This window comes from Hyla sarda, chromosome 5, assembly GCF_029499605.1.
Source record: "Hyla sarda isolate aHylSar1 chromosome 5, aHylSar1.hap1, whole genome shotgun sequence".
Lineage (NCBI taxonomy): Eukaryota > Metazoa > Chordata > Amphibia > Anura > Hylidae > Hyla > Hyla sarda.
In genome coordinates this window covers 316429112-316449462 of record NC_079193.1, presented here as the reverse complement: position 1 = coordinate 316449462, position 20351 = coordinate 316429112, and the positions used below count along the sequence as shown (strand labels likewise).

Genomic DNA, 20351 nt, shown 5'->3' with positions numbered 1-20351 from the left:
GTATTAGCAGTCCGATTAGATGACCCAGTGCAATGATCAAACGCCACACCCTCAGATAGAAGCTTCATGGAAAATGTAGAGGCTGCTGCATTGAAATCTCGGCAACAAATTCCCTAGTGTGCATGGGCCCTAATAATAACCAGAACTTTAAAAAATCCCAGAGTGCCTAGGACCTGAAAATGCAGTCCAGTCTGTAGGCTTCATGCTATAGAGCAGGAGGAGCTGAGCAGACTGATATATAGATTTGTCACAAAAGTTCCAGGATAACGTGTAATTTTAATGGAAATCTTTGCTAATTCTAAACTAAGTAGTCAAGTGGGCGGTCCTTCTCTTTAAATGCCCTTTGAGTCTATTTTTTCAGCATTCAAACAAAAAGGTAATTTTCATGCTGGTGCTAGTAGTTGCCCGCCACCTTTCCTGTGCTTGCTTCCATTATATGAATGCACTTTATTTTAGCAGTGTCCTGTAAGTCAGGTACTGGCCTGGAGTCCCACATGAGCCGTATTGTAGATGGCAGATGCCAAGGCTCATGTTTTCCTCCTGGCTATGATATATAGTCCCTGGTGGCAACTTAATGAGGGCAATGAAATGTTATGTGGCATTTAGCGAGAAGGCAGGGACATTGTGATGGCGCGGAGTAATTGATCACTGCCAGGCTCGGCCTCATTCACTGCCTGTCCATATACTTATTTATATAACTGGATAGCCCCTCGGTGCTTTGTTAGCATTGATTCATCCTTCAGTGTGACTGCAGCACAAGTCTTGTCAATTTTCTCAAGACACCGGAGAATTAAGCGAAGGGGGATTGTGGGGCTGTGATATGTGTTGTTTATATGGAATTCATCTTATGGGGAGGGACAGAGAGTTAAGGGGTAAAATGAAAGGCCATTAAAATGAATAATGGTGCAAGTGGATGTGAGTTTCTTATGAATTCCAGAGACGTAACGGGGCAGGTTGATTGTGGAGCGGCTACATTTGCAGTCATGGACAATATGCCTGAAATACATCTTATGACAACCTCTATAAACCTGCTTCTTATCACCCATTAACAGTACTGGTGGCTAAGTGCTGTAAGAGGAGTTGTGTGTAATGAATAATTAATCCCCCTTTTGTTAGGCAGGCTTTACACATACAATCCGTCTAAGAACGATGAATTGTCGCTCTAATTGTTACATCTAACCTGGATCAATATCTGACCTGCATAAACATTTCTCCAATCTGAGGGGCTTCCTATCATGGGGAATAGCAACACTATACCTTGCTAAAATGAAAACCATTGTTGTCCGCCCATTCCTGTAACAATTATATTCATATATATATATATATATATATATATATATATATATATATATATATATATATATAGTGCCGACCTATTCTGCAGTGCTGCATAGATATTGTCATCATTCACCTTGGTCCCTGTCCCCAGTGGGGCTCACTGTTTAAACTCCAAATTGACCGAACACTGTGCTGTGGAGTGTGGTTGGACACCCATGCAAACACAGGGAGAACATACAAGCTTCTTGCTTGTCCATGGGGGATTTGATCCCAGAACTTCCCAGACAACAGTGCCTACATTCAGTGCAAACGCTGGACCTCGAGTCCATGATGCAATACATGTTCCATTGAATCCTAATGAAACAAAATATTTCGTACAGCATTCTCTTGTATTAGAATCATAGTCAACTGCACGTTCCAATACAATAGAAAAAAAGGTATGCAAAATAATACCACCAAATACAGTATATGCAGGGGGAAATTATGGATACTATGGTGCATATGCTTTTTGGGGGATGCTGCCAGAATTATGGACAGATTTAGGCATTTTAGAAATATAAACTGGCATCATAAGGACATTATGATATGAGGTGACTGGCACCATCAGTACAATGGTCAGTGTCATACATGGCTTCTGTTTTTATACCATTTGTTTCTGATCACACAGATCACACTTTACATCGTGTAGTCTAAGGCCATCTTAAATGGTCACTGTTCAAACAACTTCCCTTATGTGACGGCCTTTATGATACTAACTTAATTATAACATGGTGGCTCAGTGGTTAGCACTGTTGCCCTGCAGCACTGGGGTCCTAGGTTTAAATCCCAGGAAGGAGTCTAAGTTCTCCTTGTGTTCACGTGGGTTTCCTCCTGGTACTCCGATTTCCTTCCACACTCCAAAACATGCTGAATTTAGATTGTGAGCCCCAGTGGGAACAGGGACCAATCTGAGTGAACAGCACTGTGGAATATGTGTGTGCTACATAAAGTATTATTATTATTCCATTTACTGAAAATGACTCCTTAGCACAGGAAAACGGCTCTAGAGTCTTGGCCATTAGGTGTCTCCCTTCCCTGCAATCTGCTGTCTACTACCTGTTGCTGGGCTACGTGTCTCTACACACAGCTATATCAGGACAGTACAGAGAAATTGGGGATGTGGCTTAGCATGTGCTATGGACAGGAGTGAGAGAGTTTGTGAAAGCCTGGACTGTGTACCTGACACTAAGACAGTTTGTATGGATTATCTACCATGCAGACTCCCTCTTATCTTTGACCACACATGAAACTCAGGGTAAATACTGCTGTAAATACAAGAGATAATCCTTGCAGTACTTCAGCTGCTGCATTTTACAGAGGAAATTGAGTTCTTTCCAGTCTGACCACAGTGCTCTCTGCTGCCACTTCTGTCTTTATCAGGAACTGTCCAGAGCAGGAGCAAATCCCCATAGCAAACCTCTCCTGGTCCAGACAGTTCCTGCCATGGACAGAGGTGTCAGCAGAGAGCACTGTGTTTAGACAGAAAAGAACAACTCAAGAACTTCCTCTGTTGTATACAGCAGTTGATAAGTACTGGAAGGCTTAAGATTTTTTAATAGAAGTAATTCACAAATCTGTTTAACTTTCTGCCATCAGTTGATTTGAAAATGTTTTTCTCCACCGGAGTACCCCTTTAAGAATCTAACAAAACCAGGATGGTTTTTGAAATAGCTGGTTAACTTTTAGAAATCTTCTGCCAACCAGTAGCATTAAACTTTACGTAAAGAAGTTTATCACATGTCTAAAAACCCTCTTGTGATCATGTGACCCTTGTAGAAAAGTTGTCATCGATCCTAGGTGTTGATTGGGTAATAAAAGTAAAGTGTTGCCAGGATGGTGAGGTAGAATCTGTTTAAGGACCGTTGGGGAGATTTATCAAAACCTGTGCAGAGGAAGAGTGGTGTAGTTGCCCATAGCAACCAATCAGATTGCTTCTTTCATTTTCCACAGGCCTCTTTAGAGGCCTGTGGAAAATGAAAGAAGCAATCTGATTGGTTGCTATGGGCAACTGCACCACTCTTCCTCTGCACAGGTTTTGATAAATCTCCCCCAGTAACACCACATTAATGTATATGATATCTAGGAAGGCTATAAGCTGTGACATATTAATAAGCCATGCATCACAGAAAAAGAAGGAAAGGGGCTTTTTCACTCTTTTTCTAACTGAACAGTCGATCAGCTCTGACATAGAACATTTTACATATATATACAGTATATATATATATATATATATATATATATATATATATATATATAGTTGATGTTTACATCCATGTACATTAGTGTGTTGTGGCCTGTGGCTTAATGCTATCACCCAAGTTCTTGCTAAGTGCTGACATCTGAAGACGTCGGAGAACATTTGTGTGGCTCGTGAGATCTTGAGCGGCTCTTGTGAGGTTTGATGCTGAGAACATGGCTGGTGTTTCGGTTCTCAGGAAGTCCTCTGTACAGTGTGGTCTATTAAGTCATTACATGGGAATGTATTCATACTGATGTTGCTTTGATAAAACATATGCCAGTACACACATTTCTTTATAGAGCAAACTTATTCTTCACATCCTTAGAAAACAGATCTTTCTTGTTATGATAGCTAGAGGCCAAATTTTACGTTTTTATATTCTCGTGGTTAAAGAATATACAGACATCACATCCTTCCTCTAAATGTTATGTCTTGTGGCCTGTGGTCTTAAGTAACACATCAAGAGGACATGCTGTTTGTAGCTCACGGTCAGAAGTGCTGTATGAGTACATGTGTTATGGTAACTGAGGGGTCACCCCTGCTAGGTTATACCATAACACCCATAAGAACAACCGGTGCATGGAGCAAACTCCTCTTCGGGTCAGATGACGGGCGACCACAGCCGTCACACCCCCTCCATTCATGTGTATGGGAGAATCTATGTACTAGCTGTCACGTCCCTCCCATTACATGAATCTCTCTTTTATGAGATCTACTTTTTACCGCCACATAAAACATGTCTGTGATGTCTTTGAAGAAAACGTGAGATAAGCTTTATTCTACAGCTGTAAACCTCAGATCTGTCTTACTTTAAGATAGAACGTCAGTCATTTGTAGTATATGCGGTAATGGAGCACTGGCCTCACCTTTTAGTGAACTTGGTTTAAGTTCTCCTGTTTTGCTGTTTTGTTACATTGAAATACTATTACTTTATGTATATGACAATCACTATGGGGGAGATTTATCAAAACCTGTGCAGAGGAAGAGTGGTGCAGTTGCCCATAGCAACCAATCAGATTGCTTCTTTCATTTTCCACAGGCCTCTTTAGAGGCCTGGGGAAAATGAAAGAAGCAATCTGATTGGTTGCTATGGGCAACTGCACCACTCTAACTCTGCACAGGTTTTGATGAATCTCCCCCTATGTCATTGGGACGCCATTATATCCAAGTAGTAGAGACCAACATTAAAGGGATGGCCTATAGTATGCTGTGTATTCCCCTTTGTTTATACAGGTTCAGCATCTCATCTATTCAGATAGTGGTACATCTTACTGCCACCCATACTATTCCCTTGCATAGGACTATCTACAGTATCAGCACAGATGATAGCACGTGATGACTGTAAGCAGAGTTATCTTTTTTTAATCACCAAGACTATGAAGTTGTGAATGGGTATTACAGGTGTTCATTCAGGTAAAAGTGACAACCTCCCTGTCACTAATAATGGAAACACACAGATAAGGTGGCGTGCCAGGGCTCCTGCAATCCCATCCTGCAGGGAGAGGGAATGATGCCACCAGTCCGACCACTGCTTCTAGATCGCAAATGTGGTCAACAATGAGCTCTTTGGAAGGATGCAGTAAAGGTACCGTATATACTCGAGTATAGCCGACCCGAATATAAGCTGAGGCCCCTAATTTCACCCCAAAAACCCAGGAAAAGTTATTGACTCGACTATAAGCCTAGGGTGGGAAATACATAATCCCCCCCATGTCATCATCCAGACCCCCGTCATTAACACACTCATCATCATCATCATCACCCTGTCATCATCACCCTGTCATCATCACCCTGTCATCATCACCCTGTCATCATCACCCTGTCATCATCACCCTGTCATCATCACCCTGTCATCATCACCCTGTCATCATCACCCTGTCATCATCACCCTGTCATCATCACCCTGTCATCATCACCCTGTCATCATCACCCCCCTTTCACCATCACCGCCTTTCAATCCAATGGTCTTCAACCTGTGGACCTCCAGATTTTGCAAAACTTCAACTCCCAGCATCCCATGGCTGTCCGGGTATGCTGGGAGTTGTAGTTTTGAAACATCTGGAGGTCCACAGTTTGAAGACCACTGCAGCCTTCCTCATCATCCAGACCCCCCTTTAATATTCTACTCACCTCCCCTCGGTGGGAAGGAAGGGTGAGCTGGTCCGGGCTATCTATGCTGCAGAGATCGTCCGGTGGGAAGGGTTAGTCGTTCCGGGCTGTCCATCTTCACTGGGAGGCCCTCTTCTCCGCTCCAGGCCGGCCCCGGACTAGTGACGTTGCCTTGACGACGACGCACAGGGACGTTCATGCGCAGGGACATCACGGACGTCTGCTGCTCAGTAGAAAACTAAAGGGGGGTCTGGATGATGACGAAGGCCCGGGCAGTGGTCTTCAACCTGCGTACCTCCAGATGTTTCAAAACTACAACTCTAAGCATGCCCGGACAGCCGATGGCTGTCCGGGCATTCTGAGAGTTGTAGTTTTGAAACATCAGGAGGTCCGCAGGTTGAAGACCACTGAGAAGGGATTGACAGACGGAGAGTTCACTCGAGTATAAGTCGAGGGGGGCGTTTTCAGCACGAAAAATCGTGCTGAACAACTCGGCTTATACTCGGGTATATACGGTAAGTATATCCATTAGCAAAAATATTTTTACATGCACTACACGGTTTTAATAGGATCTTTGAGCTGGAAATACCCTATTTAAGGAAATTATGCAGACGTTAAACTAAATCCCTTCTAGAACTTACATGATTGCTTCCCAAAGCATCAGTCCTGCTGTCATTTTATAGTTTTTGAATTAAAATATTTGCAAATAGTTTCAATTATTTGTAATTTTCTCATGAAGTTCTTTGTAGTTTATAACCATTACACAGTGATTCTCTATCCTGCAGGTTATACTGCAAATGCCTGATTGATAGTGGTTCTACCTGTGTGACCAGTACCTACCAGTCCTGAGTCCACTATTTGCCAAACCCGAGTCTACCTATCTGATTTCTTGCCCCCCCCCCCCCCCCCCCCCCCCCACCAATGTTGAGGATGAGGGTCACTTTGCCCCTAAATGATTGGAGTGTCAACATGCATGCTCAAGAATGGATCAACAGTCAAGCATGCAAGCTTCTGCTCCATATACTCGGGGGACAAGAGACCCCTATTCTTGTGATTTAGTGGGGGTTTCGCCGGTCAGACACCTCTCCCCCCCCCCCCATAATTTGTTGTTAGGGGATACATTTTAATCTTGATGGGGTATAACTTCTAAAAACTTCAATGGAGTGATGTCTGAGAGATCAGCCTTCCTGTCTTTTATGGTAGTCATTGACCCCCAATTCTCCTGATAGGTGGAGGTCACAGATGTCCTGAGTGGGGCTCTCCTTTAAAGGGGTACTCCGGTGAAAACCTTTTTTCCTTTTAAATCAACTGGTGGCAGAAAGTTAAACATATTTGTAAATGTCTTCTATTAAAAAATCTTAATCACTTCCAGTACTTATTAGCTGCTGAATGCTACAGAGGGAATTCCTTTCTTTTTGGAACACTGATGACATCACGAGCACAGTGCTCTCTGCTGACATCTCTGTCCATTTTAGCAACCGTGCATAGCAGATGTATGCTAAGGGCAGCATCAGTGGTTAGCACTGCTGCCTTGCAGTGCTGGGGACTTGGGTTCAAATCCCACTAAGGACAACAATAAATAATGCGTTATTATTATTATAATAACGTCAGCAGAGAGAACTGTGGTCGTGATGTCATCAGAGAGCATTCCAAAAAGAAAAGAATTTCCTCTGTAGTATTCAGCAGCTAATAAGTACAGGAAGGATTAAGATTTTTTAATAGAAGTAATTTACAAATATGTTTAACTTTCTGCCACCAGTTGATTTAAAAGAAAAAAAGGTTTTCACCGGAGTACCCCTTTAAGTGATACATATTTGTGTCTTTACTGGAAGCTAGTGTGGCGGGCTGCTCTCTGTGGGATGTCGTCCACCTGTATTATGTATGCAGCCTGTGTGACGGGGCTTACAGGGGTTTAAGGCTCATCAGTGGCACTTAGGGTGGGTATTAGAGCATAGCCCGGTGTTATCACAATCCTAGAAGTATTGCCTGGCTGAACATTGCTTCTCAGAATTTAATAAATGCAATCAACGGGAAATCTCTTCCTTCTCCCCTCGCCACGCTGACACATAAATAAATCTTGCAATACAGATTTATGTTTCGAGTTTCTTAACTCTGGTTTGCAGCAGTTGTTTTCATTCAATGTCACAATTCTGTGTTCGGCCAAGATAATTTCATCACGTTGTGGCTGAGTCTAGCGAGCTAATGCCTAATTTACATACTATGGTGTTTTATGTCACGGCTAGATTTATGTGATGATTTACAGCTCCTTAGATGGTAGACAGCAGCCAAGGAAAAGCATTCGTTACTAGGCAGGATTTGTGTAACCCTCGTTGTAGACATTCTAGGGCAGTGGTCTTCAACCTGCGGACCTCCAGATGTTGCAAAACTACAACTCCCAGCATGCCCGGACAGCCGTTGGCTGTCCGGGCATGCTGGGAGTTGTAGTTTTGCAACATCTGGAGGTCCGCAGGTTGAAGACCACTGTTCTAGGGTATGCGGCTACAAGGTACCGTCTGTAATGTATTCAGTCATTTTGTTGGCCACTGTCGGGTATATCAGTGTGGTCTATATAACTAGATTGTGTAGACTTTTTGTAGATATTTTCCAGTATTTTAGATAATCGGCTGCACTTTTAGGGATTCTGCAGTCAAGGGTCAATAACCCTTTTAAGGTACGGTCCCATGTAGCGCTAACGCAGCATATTTTACACGACGCAGCAGGAAGTATGCTGTGTATTCGGTGATGGGCATACAAGCAGGAGTACCTGGCGGCTGCCCTGTGTGTTCAGTGAGGTTTGGGGGGGGGCAGGCGTCACAGTCACCGGGTAGCCCTGTGTGTATGCTGATTGGAGAATACGCAGCAGGTTTCCCACAGCACATTTTGTGCCGTCTGAAATACGCTGCATAAGCGCTACATGGGACCGTACCCTCAGGGTGTATTCACACAAATAGTATCCTGTGCAGATTTGATGCACAGGATTTGATGCTGCAGATTTGATACTGTATTCAGTCATTAAGTTTGCATTGAAATCTGTAGCATAAAATCTTCAAATCATGTGCATATTTACTGTAAGTGTGAATACACACTTAAAGGGTAACTCTCATTAAAAAAATTTTTGCTATTGCACTCTTTATGGTAAATAAAAAATATTTCTAATATACTTTGTTTTTAAAAAAATGAAGTTTTCTATGTTTTATTTGTTCTTAAAAAAGCTCAAGAGCACATTTTTCCCCAACTCACACACAGACTTTGGACCAAAGTCCAAACACAGGAAGTGCCACCTGGAATGCTGAGGGGGGTGTGTCCAGCCTCATCCAATCATAGCTCCTCTCACACTTAACTGCCGTATGCTGTTGGTTGGACACCCCCCCCCCCCCCTCAGCACTCCATGCTGCACTTCCTGTGTTTGGGCTTCAGTCCAAAGTCTGTGTATGAGATGGGGAAAATGTGCTCTTGAACTTTTTTTAAGCACAAATAAAACATAGAAAACTTCATTTTTTTTAAAACAAAGTATATTAGAAATATTTTTTTACCACAAGGAGTGTAATAGCAAAAATTAGTTTTAATGATAGTGACCATTTAAGGTATGTTAAGAGAAGGAGGATACTCTGTGGATTTTGCATCCAGGTTTACAGGCGAAAAATCTGGAACAAATCATGTGGAACATAGAATGGTTGATCTAGAGCAAACGATTCAATAATACATTACGAGTTTCCAGTTGTCACGTTGATGTTAAAGCAATGATGGTCTGACGGCAGGATGTCTCTTTAAATCTCTAGGCAACTTCGTAGCCCAAGACGAAAGCGATCAGAATACGGATATGCCAGAAGTCCTAGAGATTTGCATGGGACTTCCAGCAAATCCATATCCTGACTTATAAAGATATCCTGCCTTCACACAGTCATCGGAGTTACGCTTTAAAATTCATAACATATTCCCAACATAAACTAATATGCCACAGTCATTTTCACGTATATTTTGCGCTGAAAAAGATCTGGATGAAAATCTGCATTATATGTACTCCATCATGTGAACATATCCTTAACCATCTGTGGCCAGCTTTACTCATTTCTTTAACATTTTGTCTCACAAGACACAATAACACATATTCCTTATAGACTGTAAGCTCATATGCCTCCCATCTTATGGTCACAGAAACGAAAGTTGCCATATTTTCCGGCGACTGGGCGTATAAGACTACCCCAACTTTTACAGTTAAAATATAGAGTTTGGGATATACTCGCTATATAAGACTACCCCTCTACCACAATGTACGGTACCTTACCAGTGATTGGCTGGTTGTTGTATACAAAGCCTGCTTGGATTGGTCAGCTCTCCCTGCCTGCCCAGCCCTCCCTGTCTCCAAGACTATCAGAGCGGTACATGCCTCTTTCACCCGTCTGGCCCTTCCTAGTATCCCATTACCGCACCTCCTTCTCTTCCTCTCAGATCTCGCACATTCACGCCTGTGCCGCTTCACTGCAGTTCTCAGGAGCGAAATCTGAGAGGCAGAGAAAGAGGTACGGGAATAGGGCCGGAAGGGTAAAAGATGCGTGTTTTTCTGGGCACAGTGCCGCTCTCTCTCTATCCACACCCCCTGCTCCCCGCTCTATCTCTATCCATACCCCGGGCATCCCGGCCGACTACAGCACCGGCCCTAAAAGACAACACCCGGCGTATAAGACGACCCCCGACTTTTAAGAAGATTTTCTTGGGTTAAAAAGTTTTCACCAGTTTCAAGGTGCAGCTGCAAACTTGGCAACTCATATAGATACATTCCATCTATAGGGAATGTTCACACAGGCGGGTTACCTGCAAGTTTCTTACAGCAGATTTTTTGTGGTGGCAAATCTGCGGCAGACCCAATTGAGGTCCATGTAATCTGCTGCAGAGGAAGAGGAAACTCACAGGTAACCCCCCCCCCCCGCCTATGTGAACGCACTTTAAGGGTGATCCTACAGGGTGTTTTTGCTGGTTGTTTGTACTGAGTCTGTATTGTAACACTAGTTGCTGAGAATCATTGACTATTTGCAGTGAACTGGTTGCAAGGATTCTTGGCAGCTACAGGTACTGTACAAATAAAGCGCAAATTAACTGCAAAACTAATACATGCAGTAAACACATATTATAGGATCACCCTAAGGCCGCATTCATGCACGTGTAATTTCTGCCTGTATTGAATCCATTTTTTTTGTGAACCACACTACAGAGCTAATATTTATCTATGGAGCTATTTAAAATGTGGCATGTGCTACTTTACCCACTTGAAGTGTATGGACGGAGTTAAAGTATGGTTACATTCAGGGTGCATTCACACACCAGTCCAATGTCGATTTTACAAGGCAAATCAAAACAACATAAGAATTTCCGCTGTGGATTTGAAGTTGTAAAATCTGAAGTTGAGGATTCGATGTTGTTAAATTCACAACTGGAGATTTTACAATCTGCAGTTGTGAATTTAACAACATCGAATCCTCAACTTCAGATTCCACAACTTCAAATCCACAGCGGATCCGATGTGTGTGTAAAATTAAAGGGGTACTCCAGTGGAAATTTTTTTTTTTTTTTTAATCAACTGGTGCCACAAAGTGAAAAAGATTTGTAAATTACTTCTATTGAGAAATCTTAATCCTTTCAGTACTTATCAGCTGCTGTATGCTCCAGAAGAAGTTGTATTTATTTCTGGAATTCTTTTCTGTCTGACCACAGTGCTCTCTGCTGACACCTCTGTCCATGTCAGGAACTGTCCAGAGTACAAGCAAATCCCCATAGCAAACCTCTCCTGCTCTGAGCAGTTCCTGATACGGACAGAGGATGTCTGCAGAGAGCACTGTGGTCAGACAGAAAAGAACTCCAGAAAGAAATACAATTTCCTCTGGAGCATACAGCAGCTGATTAGTACTGGAAGGATTAAGATTTTAAATAGTAGTAATTTACAAATCTGTTTAACTTTCTGGCACCAGATGATTTAAAAAAGTGTTTTCCACTGGAGTACCCCTTTTAGTACACCTTCCATATTTCATCCATATTGCATCCAAATCTCATCAGTATTTTCATCTATATTTTATTCATTTTTTAAAGTGTAATTCAATTTTCGGCCTAGAAGACAGCCTATAAGTATTTCCTGTGCATCAATACGGATGACCTATGTCCGTGCTTCAGACCTGCACAACGTATACCCATATTCTCACACGAAACAGACCTAAAGCTGCTAAGCAGAAGTGCATAGTGCAGCTGGCAAATGGGCACCACCTAAGGGCTTGGCATCTGGGGAGCCAGCATTCTTCCCAGGCAGACGGTGGGGTCCAGCTGATTAAGTAACAACTTGCTTTCCATTCCATTGATGGCTTCTAAATCACAGCTGTTATAAGACCCAGGGTTGTCTCAGTCTATCCCTGTAATTTAGGTCATGGCCATTGCGTAAGAAATATGGTTATTGTGGTTTAGATTGGTGTCTCCAAAACCACCAACTGAACATCTACCTCTGTTCGTAGTATTTTACTTGTTAAAGGGGTGTTCCAGGATTTGTTTTATTTACCTGTGCTACAGGGGCTGTAAAGTTAGTATAGTTAATAATTTAGTGTCTGTACCTGTGTGTGTAATGGTGGTCCCGCAATTCTCCTGTGAGTTTCGCCCCAATATTTATTTTTAACAGTATACAAAATGACTCAGGTCTTGTGTTTTCCCAGGTTGCAAAGGGAGCCTGTCATGATTAAATAGGTGTAGCGACCATTGGGTGGGAGAGAGATCATTTTGCTACAGCTTTAGGCACAGTGGTTAGAAAACACTGGTCTTTTGAATGGATTGCAGCTTATTTGTGTTTTCACTGGGTAGGTTGGCTGATGTGTGAGAGGAAGAAAAGTGACCTCACACTTACAAACAAGGAACTATGGGATGTGTAGTTTAAGAGAACAAACTCCAACAGGAAATACCCAGTTCACAAAAAGCTAGCCAAAGCATTATGGTAATCTCACAACATAGCCATTTAGCCCAAAGACAAGTACGGAACCTTCCTAAGCATGTCCATTACTGTCTGGCAGGTACGTAGTAAAATCACCTTATGGTGGATAACCCCTTTCAATTTTTTTGTTTAAAGGGGTACTCCGCCCCTAGACATCTTATCCCCTATCCAAAGGATAGGGGATAAGATGTCAGATCGCCGGGGTTCGCTCTGTGCGTAATGATGGGCGATACAAGGGACAGATCAGCGTGACGTCATGGCTCCGCCCCTTGTGACATCACGGTTCGCCCCCTTAATGCAAGTCTATGGCAGGGGGCGTGACAACCGCCACACCCCCTCCCATAGACTTGTATTGAGGGGGGCGGGCCGTGACGTCACGAGGGGCGGAGCCGTGACGTAACGATGCTCCAGCCCCTGTGTCGCCCGTCATTACGTGCAGAGCGAACTCGCTCTGTGCAGTAATGATAGCGCGGTGCCGCAGCGGCGATCCCAGGGGTCCCCAACAGCAGGACCCCGGCGATCTGACATCTTATCCCCTATCCTTTGGATAGAGGATAAGATGTCTAGGGGCGGAGTACCCCTTTAAGGATGTATCTACCATGTTGGGTTACCTTTACGGATAAGGCTGTATGTGGTGGCAAGAAAGTTCAGGGAAAATGTATAGGTTCCACTAAAGCAGTGGTCTCAAACCATGGCACTCCAGATGTTGCAAAACTTCAACTCCCAGCATGCCCGGACAGCCGCTGGCTGTCCGGGCTTGCTGGGAGTTGAAGTTTTGCAACATCTGGAGGCCCACAGTTCGAGACCACTGAAGTAAATGTGATGCATAATGTTATCCATCTTATGTCTCTTCATTGGCAGACATAGTCGATATTGCCGTTTGATAATCACTGGATTATAATAATAGCTAAAGGTAATCTAGAGAAATGACTATTTGAGAGACAAGCAATGAAGCAAACAAATCAGAAAAGCAAATTATTGCTAACGTAAACGGATGATCCTCGCCATGCATTAACCTCCGGTTCTGCGCAGATGTCATTTGGGGTCTGAATAAAATGTATTCCTGTCAGGGCGAGGCGGGCACGCTTGATTTATCTGGCCCGGCGAGCGGTCCTCACCCAACTGAAATGACAAGACGAGCTAATTAGCGGCTGTAATTTAATTAATGCCTTTCTTAAGCTTCACAATTACACATTCTTTTGCATTCATTTAAGGAGGATGGGGCCGATCTTCTCCTTAGATATGATTTATCTGCACATTAGATGCCTACAGGTTTGTCGGCTCCGGAGCCGTAAGACGCTTAATATTCCTTCATTACTATGGAGGCTCGTGCAGCGATTGTTCGTGGAATCGCACGCTTCCTCCTTTGTTCGGAGAATTCGCATTGTATTTGTGAATAAATATCTGCCGCGATCCATCCATTATGTTATCAATTCTGAACAATGACAAATAGTCGGAAACAGAGGAAGCGTATTCATAAAGTATAAATGAAATTGATAACCAAATATAAAAACTGTGTATAAATATGGCTAAAAGGCGGTCTACCCATTCACGAGCATTTTTTTTTTTATAAGCTTTTTTTTATTTTTTATTGTTCAGTAACAGCTTAAATAAAACATAAAGCAAGTTTGCATGTACAGCTGCTATGGAGACCAATATGTCTTCTATAGACTACAAGCTGTGTGTAGTCTGATCCTGCATTCATATGCCCTGAAGTACAGAACAGACCGCAGGATCTGACTACACAGTGCATGTTTGTGGTCTGTTACCATGGTGACACAAAGGTCTGCATTGGAGCTATAGACCCAAATAGGTGATTTTTTTTTTTTAATGGACTGTTGTCAGAGGTGCTTCACCTATCATGGTGTATAAAAAATAAAAATTGGGTGATAAAATGTTGCTTTAAAATAATCCCTTATAATACACAGGATGTTGATCCTTCCCCACTATTTCTGTAACTCGGTACGCTGTCCTTATATGCTCATAAATATTAAAGGGGTCCTCCGCTGCTCAACGTTTGGAACAGTTTGTTCTCGTGATGTCATCAGTGTTCCAAAAAGAAAGGAATTTCCTCTGTAGCATTCAGCAGCTAATAAGTACTGGAAGGATTAAGCTTTTTTTTTAATAGAAGTCATTTACAAATATGTTTAACTTTCTGGCACCAGTTGATTTAAAAGAAAAAAGGTTTTCACCGGGGTACCCGCTGGAGCCAACAGCTTGTGGTGTCATGCCCCGCCCCTCATGACATCACGCTCCGCCCCCTCAATGCAAGTCTATGGGAGGGGGCGTGACGGCTGTCACGCCCCCTCCCATAGACTTGCATTGAGGGGGCGGGGTGTGATGTCATGAAGGGCGGGGCTATGAGATCACGAGCTGTTGGCTCCAGCGTTTGGAGTAGTTTGTTCCCAACGCTGAGCAGCGGAGTACCCCTTTAAAGGGGTACTTCGGTGAAAACCTTTTTTCTTTTAAATCAACTGGTGCCAGAAAGTTAAACATATTTGTAGATTACTTCTATTAAAAAAATCTTCCAGTACTTATTAGCTGCTGAATGCTACAGAGGAAATTCCTTTCTTTTTGGAACACTGATGACATCACGAGCACAGTGCTCTCTGCTGACATCTCTGTCCATTTTAGCAACCGTGCATAGCAGATGTATGCCAAGGGCAGCATGGTGGCTCAGTGGTAAGCACTGCTGCCTTGCAGCGCTGGGGCCTCGGGTTCAAATCCCACAAAGGACAACAATAAATAAATAAAGACTTATTATTATTATTATAATAACGTCAGCAGAGAGCACTGTGCTCGTGATGTCATCAGAGAGCATTCCAAAAAGAAAAGAATTTCCTCTGTAGTATTCAGCAGCTAATAAGTACAGGAAGGATTAAGATTTTTTAATAGAAGTAATTTACAAATCTGTTTAACTTTCCGGAGCCAGTTGATTTAAAAGAAAAAAGGTTTTCACTGGAGTACCCCTTTAAGGCCGACTCCTCAAAAAAAAAAAAAAAAAATACTTAACAATTAAACAAAAAATGACATTTAATTTTTTTTTTTTAAAAGATATCCATATGTTTAAAAGCAATCCATGTATCTATATCCTAAAAAAACAATCCTCAAGTGACCGATATATGATCCCTATGTATTACACTGTCTACATGTCACACTGTATGATTTGTGTATAATATCACATATAAAAGCACATACTAGTTAATCTTCAGTTTATGATCCTTATACGATGTCTCCCATATGGACATATATTGATTAGTCTACAGTTTATGGCAGTTTGTGTGTTTATAATGTGCAGCTGTATGGTGCATGGACTTCAGAATAGTTTATAAATGCGAGGCCATTCTTATACTGCTCCACCACTAGCGGCATATTGACCCTCAATAGGTTGAAATGTTCCTACAATAAAAAAAAAAGTGAATGCATGTGTGATAGAGTGGGGTGGTGGTTAGATATAAGGGTGCTGTTGTCTTCTTCTTAGCTGACTTAGGGAATCTTATGAGCCAGGCAGTGCCCCCTGCTGCCAGAATTCCATTCTCCCCATTAAAATTATGATGACCCTCAGCATGTTTATTACGGTAGTGGAAGAAACTGTTGTCAGCCATTATTTGATGTGTACATCCAGCTTAAAGGGGTATTCCGGGCAAAAACATTTTATGATGTCTGATCGCGGGGGGTCCTCTGCTGAGACCCCCGTGATCTCCCTGCAGCACCCGCATTCTATGCGGGTGCTGAATCTCCAGTTTCGGAAACCTCCGGGTTTCCGGGACTGGGGACGTGACGTTATGCCACGCCCCCTCCATTCATGTCTATGGGAGGGGGCGTCGCCCCCTCCCATAGACATGAATGGAGGGGGCGTGGCGTGGCGTCACGTCCCCAGTCCCGGAAACCCGGAGGTTTCCAAAACTGGAGATTCAGCACCCGCATAGAATGCGGGTGCTGCATGGGGGTCTCTGCTGAGGACCCCTTCCACGATCAGACATCTTATCCCCTATCCTTTGGATCGGGGATAAAATGTTTTTGCCTGGAATACCCCTTTAAAGGGGTATTCCAGGAAAAAACTTTTTTTTTTATATATATATATCAACTGGTTCCAGAAAGTTAAACAGATTTGTAAATTACTTCTATTAAAAAATCTTAATCCTTTCAGTACTTATGAGCTTCTAAAGTTAAGGTTGTTCTTTTCTGTCTAAGTAATCTCTGATGACACGTGTCTCGGGAATCGCCCAGTTTAGAAGCAAATTCCCATAGCAAACCTCTTCTAAACTGGGCGGTTCCCGAGACACGTGTCATCAGAGATTACTTAGACAGAAAAGAACAAACTAAACTTCAGAAGCTCATAAGTACTGAAAGGATTAAGATTTTTTAATAGAAGTAATTTACACATCTGTTTAACTTTCTTTAGCCAGTTGATATATATATATATATAAAAAAAAGTTTTTTTTCCTGGATAACCCCTTTAAGGCTATGTTTACTGGAAAATTCCGCTTGGAAATTTAGCTAAATTTACTGCACATTGAATGAAATGGGGATTCCGCTGTCGCATTCACATGGCAGAATTTCCACTGTGAAAATGTTACTTTCTGGATTATACAAAAACATTGAACATGTCTTTAAATTTTGCAGAACCCCTAGCGGAATTCCATTGAACTCAATGGGGCGATACATTTTTGGCAGAATTCTGTGTTTTGAGGACCCAGAAATTCTGATGAAATTCCGCTCAAATTCCGCAAAAAAACTCCAAAAATTCGTCAGCTTTGGAGAACAGAATCCTAGCAGTCTAGCAGCATTTCTGCCATGTGACTGGCTACTGATGTGACTGGCTGTCATGTAGTGCTCCCGTATCGGGAAGGTTGTCAAAGCATTTCCGTTTACAAAACTTCTCTAAAGCATCATAACAAGAGAATTTTCATACATAAACATGTCATGTACCAATTTCCCAATGGGAATAGTCCCTAATGCGGCTGTGTACAGTATATGTGACTTGTATTAGATCACCTGCTGATAATGTCTTCTATCCTATTGATATTGTGTATTACTGCCCTCGAGAGATTCTTTGTCATTACCCGTTTTGTGAGCTCCCCATTAGTCACAGTAGGGAGCGCCCATTTATAAAGTCATAACATTTATCTATGGGTATAAGGGGACGTTATGTTGTGTGTGTCCTTGTGTTAGATCTGTGTATCCGGTAAAATATGGAGGAAGAAACCTGTTTTCCATTAGCTGAGAAGTTTTTTGACATTACATTAGTCTCAGTTCATTAGATTGTATAATTACATTGGCTGTGGGGCCGAACAAGAAGAGAACGACTTGGAAAGAATTCCCTGGAGATGGCAGATTATATTTTACTATCCCGGTCCGCTGAGGCGGGGGAGGGTGGGGGGGGGATTTGTTTTGTTTCTAAACATGTCAATGTAGAAAAACTTAAAATAACCCATACATGGCTTAACTGTTTAATGGCCCGCTAGCCAATAAAATGTAGTAACGCTCATGAATACAATATACACACATTATAATATACCGTATTTTTCGCCGTATAAGATGCACTTTTTGTTCCTCAAAACTGGGGGGGGTAAAAGTTGGTGCATCTTATACAGCGAATACACTCCTATCGCGGCGGTCCCTGCGGCCATCAACGGCCGGGACCCGCGGCTAATGCAGGACATCACCGATCGCAGTGATGCCCTGTATTAACCCTTCAGACGCGGCGATCAAAGCTGACCGCCGCATCTGAAGCATAATTGACACTAACCCGGCTGCTCAGTCGGGCTGTTCGGGACCGCCGCGGTGAAATCGCGGCATACCGAACAGCTTACAGGACACCGGGGAGGGACCTTACCTGTCTCCTCTGTGTCTGCTCCGTGCCGGGATCCCCTGTATGGCCGGCGCTCTCCTTCGACATCATCACGCCGTCCCGTCATCCAATAGGAGCGGCGTGCGTAGCGACGTGATGACTGCGACGGAGAGTGTGGCTCCCGGGGAAGAAGATGTCCGGAGCGTCGGGGACACCACGGGGACGCGGCGACAGCGATGGAGCGACATCCAAGGCAGCGATAAGGAGCGATGACGGGTCCGGAGCGGTGGGGACAGGTCAGTATTACCTCCTATACCAGTGGTCTTCAACCTGCGAACCTCCAGATGTTGCAAAACTACAACTCCCAGCATGCCCGGACAGCCGTTGGCTGTCCGGGCATGCTGGGAGTTGTAGTTTTGCAACATCTGAAGGTTTTCAGGTTTAAGATCACTGTTGGGTTCAGAATCTTTTTTTCAAGATTTTGCACCTTTAAAATTGGGTGCGTCTTATATGCCGGTGCGTCCTATAGGGCGAAAAATACAATATATCCACAAATTATATTATGACATGGACATACATTATGTGCAACCTCTACTGCTCCATAGGGGCCATGCGCGCAATAGGAACCGGTGCCACACTAAAAGGCGTATTCCAGAATCTATTTTCTTCAGTCTTTGAGCCCATGATACTAAATTATAATACTACAACGGAAAAGTCATCCAGCGCATTTACAGTGCATAAAATTACTTTATTCGCAGGATACTGACATGTACAAAAAGTGACGTGTTTCGACCGTTGTATGTTGCCCAAAGACTTCACTTTTTGTTCATGTCCGTATCCTGTGAATAAAGTAATTGTATGCACCGTGTCTGCGCTGGACGACTTTTCCGTTGTGGTATTTACAAGCCAGGATTGGAGTATCCCAGTCCGAGACGCAGAATAGGAAAGGGGGGGGGGGGGGTGAGCTGAATCCAGTGTTCAAGATTTAAATTAGAATACTGGACCCCCACCCGGAAGTGCTATAGTGCAAGTCTTTTTATTTCACTGTTGTCTCTGATCTTTCCCAGCATTCCATACGGCCAGAGACAATATGTCATAAGTCACATGGTCTCCAGGGGTGTGGCTATGCTGCAGTAAGGGGGAAGACCTCCCACCCACCCTCTGCAGCATAGCCACGCCCCCTGAAGTCCATGGCCGACATTTATCATTGTCTTTTGACTATTTTTTGTGTCTAGAAAAGGTGCAAAAAAGGCGCAAGCAGGGTTTTTTTGCGCCTTTTTGTTTACACATTTCTGTTGATTTTGAGTTGCAATCCACAGGTTTTGGCAATACACATGATATGGAAGGGTTTTATGAACTGTGCCTTTTTTGTGAAAAGGCGTAAAAAAGCTGCAAAGCCACTGAAAAGTCTCGAAAACTAGACCAGCCCAGACTTAGCATAGCTTTTTGGTGTATGTGAAGAGTGAAATTTCAGAAAATGTGACCTGCACAAAATTTATCAATTGCCCTGTGACCATTTAATACATTTGGTTCTCCTACACATTATCAGCACACAAAAAAGGTGTAGAATAATGCTTCACTTACACCTACAATGATAAGTGCCCTCCATGGGTTTTATGACCTATTGTCTCATGGAATGCTGGGAAAGGTTAGAGACTACTAGCCAATGAGCAAGCTTTTGTTTGTTGGTCCGCTTATGTTTATGTATCCATTTTATTATGTTTTTTGTTTGTTTTTGTTGTATAGAATGGCATAGTAGTCTGCACTATGTCCAGCCAAAAAATATTAATGCTGCAACGATTTTCTTTTTTTTATAATTCATTTATTTTTGACTTTTTATATAATGGTAAACTGAATTTGCTCTATGAAATACAAAAGAATCAGTTTTAACACCTGTTTATGTTTTTAGCCTTTTTATGAATAGTTATATA

The 20351-nt window shown here is 42.8% G+C and overlaps 1 protein-coding gene across 7 annotated transcripts in view; it reads left to right on the top strand.

The window, feature by feature from the left end:
- Positions 1 to 20351, top strand: part of PAG1 (phosphoprotein membrane anchor with glycosphingolipid microdomains 1) — a 264608-nt gene that overhangs the window by 205906 nt on the left and 38351 nt on the right. The gene's annotated exons all lie outside the window — the stretch shown is intronic.